The sequence below is a fragment of the Ovis aries genome, chromosome 11 (assembly GCF_016772045.2).
Source record: "Ovis aries strain OAR_USU_Benz2616 breed Rambouillet chromosome 11, ARS-UI_Ramb_v3.0, whole genome shotgun sequence".
Classification (NCBI taxonomy): Eukaryota; Metazoa; Chordata; class Mammalia; order Artiodactyla; family Bovidae; genus Ovis; species Ovis aries.
This window is the reverse complement of record NC_056064.1, coordinates 6570248-6574090: the sequence shown is the minus strand read 5'-3', so window position 1 is coordinate 6574090 and position 3843 is coordinate 6570248. Positions and strand designations below refer to the sequence as shown.

Genomic DNA, 3843 nt, shown 5'->3' with positions numbered 1-3843 from the left:
CATCTCTCAGATCATCGACGTAAAGCCTGTATTAAGGGGCCCAAATTGTTAACACTACATAGTGAAAGTGAAAGTGATGTCACTCAGTCGTGTCTGACTCTTTGCGACCCTCTGGACTGTAGCCCACCAGGCTCCTCTGTCCATGGGATTTTCCAGGCAAGAGTACTGGAGTGGGTTGCCATTTCCTTCTCCAAGGGATCTTCCCAACCCAGGGATCGAACCTGGGTCTCCTGCATTGCTGGTAGACGCTTTACCCTCTGAGCCACCAGGGAAGCCCATACTACTACATGGTAAATGCTTTTTCACATATTTGGCTGTATACCGTTATGAAATAGTTAATTTTCAAGTATGCATGTTTCCTAGAGCCTTAATTTACCTGAAGAAGTGAAGTGAAGCGAAGTCGCTCGGTCATGTCTAACTCTTTGCGACCCCATGGACTGTAGCCTACCAGGCTCCTCGGTCCACGGAATTTTCCAGGCAAGAGTACTGGAGTGGGTGGCCATTTCCTCCAGGGGATCTTCCCAACCCAGGAATCGAACCCAGGTCTCCTGCATTCCAGGCAGACGCTTTACCATCTGAGCCACCAGGGAAGACAATTTACCTGAACCTAGACCCAATTTTCTCCTTAGGATGTCTGTTTTCAGGTTATAATATTACGGTACTAGTGTTGTTAAATCAGCAATTCCGAAAAACATCCTCCATGCCCAAATCACAGGGGGAACTGAAAATACAGTTTCTCTGAACCTTACTTTCCAGGAGCCTGAGGTTGGCCAGGATGAGCTTAAGCATCTGTGGCTTTCAGAAGCTTCCCAGGGAATTCTAAAGCTTGTCTGTGTTGGAGAGTCACCTCTTTATATAACTCCACCAAGGAATAAGAGATCCAATATTTGTGGACTCCCCAGATGAATAAAATATATGAATTCAATAATTTGAACAACTTGCCCATTCATGCCTCACTGTTTTAAAATTTAATTTATTAAATATAAGCAGAAGGTAAATGGACATACCCCTTCATGGATTACAACCTTGTCATGGTGCAGGGGCTTGAGTAACTCAATGAAGCTGTGAACCATGCTGAGCAGGACCACCCAAGACAGACAGGTCATAGTGAAGAGTTTTGTTCTAAAACATGGTCCACTGGAGGAGGAAATGGCAACTCACTCCAGTATTCTTGCCAGAGGAACCCCATGAACAGTATGAAAAGTCAAAGAGATATGACAACACTGAAAAATGAGCCCCCCAGATCCAAAGATGTCCAATATTCTACTTGGAAGTGCAGAGGGCAACTGCTAATGGCTCTAAGAATAAAGCTGCGGGGCCAAAGTGGGAACAATGCTCAGTTGTGAACCAGACTTGGAACAGCTAACTGGTTCAAAATTGGGAAAAGAGTATACAACAAGGCTGTACACTGTCACCCTGCTTATTTAACTTATATGCAAAGTACATCATGCAAAATGCTAGGCTGGATGAATCACAAGCTGGAATCAAGATTGCCAGGAGAAATATTAAGAACCTCAAACATGCAGATGATACCACTCTAATGGCAGAAAGTGAAAAAGAGCTAAAGAACCTCTAGATGAGAGTGAAAGAGGAGCATGAAAAAGTTAGCTTGAAACTCAACAGTAAAAAAATGAAGATCATGGCATCCAGCCCCATCACTTCATAGCAAATAGAAGGGGGAAAATTGGAGACCCTGACAAATTTTGCTTTCTTGGGCTTCAAAATCACTGTGGATGGTGACTGCAGGCATGAAATTAAAAGATATTTGCTCTTCGGAAGGAAAGCTATGGCAAACCTAGACAGTATATTAAAAAAAAAATAGAGACATCATTTTGCTGACAAATGTTTGTGTAATCAAAGTTACGTTTTTTTCTAGTAGTCATGTACGGATGTGAGAGTTGGACAACAAAGAAGTCTGAGGGCCAAAGAATTGACACTATCTAATTGTAGGGCTAGAGAAGACTCTTCAGAGTCCTTTGGATAGGAAAGAGATCAAAACCATCAATTTTAAAGGAAGTCAACCCTGAATATTCACTGGAAGAAGTGTTGCTGAAGCTGAAGCTTCAATAATTTGGCCATTTGATATGAAGCCAACTCATTGGGAACGACCCTGATGCTGGGAAAGATTGAAGGCAAAAGGAGAAGGGGGCGGCAGAGGATGATATGGTTAGATAGTGTCACCGATGGACATGAAATTAAGCAAGCCCCAGGAGATAGTAGAGAACAGAGGACCCCATGCTGTTGTCCACGGGATCACAAAGAATCGGATACAACTTTAGTGACTGAACAACAACAAAGTGACCATAATTTGCCTATTTATTTATGATGAATGATGCCTTGAACGTGAAGTCCTATACTGTGCTCTCGTGACATGCTCATGAATGACTGGCTGTATAATCTATCCTTTCCTCCTTTACTACTTGGCCCTGGATACCTGGCTTCTCACATCATTTCAGTGTTTTCCTCTCAGTGTACATTACTGAGAACTGGTATTAAAAAAAGTAGGATCTCCAAATTTGGTGGCCAGAGGGTGACCACACACATTACGAAGTGTCTATATATACATATTCTCTTCAATGAATTGTGTTTTTTGTACATAACTATGACATGACTTCACTGGAATATGGATTTTGGTGCATTTTTCCAGAGCTGGAGATGGATTCCCAGAGGCACTCCTTGGTGCTGAATGTAGTCTGTGTCCCCAAGGACAATAACTGGCTGCTATGAGAATGGAGTCTTTCAAAACTATATTCTAATCAGCATAACCAACTGATAAATGATTGTGGTGCTTTTCAAACTTTAGTATGAAGGAGCCACTGGGTTGCTTGTTTAAAATATAGATCTCAAAACCCTACCTTCAGAGATTATGACATTAAGTCTCTGGGTTGGCCCAGAATCTGCATTTTTAATTGATGTTCCAGATGTTTTGATGCAAACAGCCAATCAACCAATACTTTTAGACTAGGTATGGTCATCAGCCAGTTTATTTTTGCATCCAAATCTTCCACTGACCTGATCCCTCAGCTCAAGAGGTATATAATTTATCACACAAATTTGACACCATTTTACAACGGTCTTGTATCCTAGTCCATGAGAAATATATACTGAACACATTGGAGGTTGCAGCAATGACAAGGCTAAAATTTTCTAAGCACTCACTGTTGAGGACTCACATAGATTCATGGACCTCATTTTGCATATCACCAACATATAGCTCCAGGTTAGAAAGGTTTCATCAGATTGTGAATTGCTGAGAGGTCCCTAACTCTGGCAACACTAGGGGTCCCCATAATAAAGGTGTAGAGAGCAATGGATATCTAACTGGTTAAAGTCTAAGTGGATGAGCAGGTGAGTTTTGGAGCATGTGGTCCAGCTCTGGGAGATGGAAAGGGATGCATTCATTTGTGACAGTAATTCCTTTCCCTTTTGATGAAGGAGAAGTGAGGAGGGAGGGGTTCTGATGAGAAGAAAGTGGTGCAGAGCCCTTTCTCAAAAGTCTGTGTTCTTAATCCAGGAAGACCCAGAAAGCCTGTAAACAACAGCTGGTCAGGGAGTCCCAACCGACAGGTTGGCCAGTAAGTGATAATAAAAACCCTAAGTTTAGGCAAACTGAGAACGAGATTGGGGCAAAGGCTTCAGGTGGGCAGCTGGGCTTGGTGAAATGAAGAGTATCAATATTACTAATGCTTTGTTACCTTTCTGCCTCCCAGGACCTTCTCTTCCTCTGTGGTTTAGTAACCAAGATTTGTCTGACTCTTGTGACCCAATGGACTATAGCCTGCCTAGCTCTTCTGCCCATGGGATTTTCTAGGCAAGAATGCTGGAGTGGATTGCCATTGCCTT

The 3843-nt window shown here is 42.5% G+C and overlaps 1 non-coding gene across 1 annotated transcript; it reads right to left on the bottom strand.

Moving 5' to 3' along the window:
* Positions 1–518: 518 nt before the first annotated feature.
* On the bottom strand, positions 519–590 carry TRNAS-GGA (transfer RNA serine (anticodon GGA)). Its single transcript has one exon. It is a non-coding gene; the product is annotated as a tRNA-Ser (tRNA).
* Between the last annotated feature and the right edge of the window lie 3253 nt (positions 591–3843).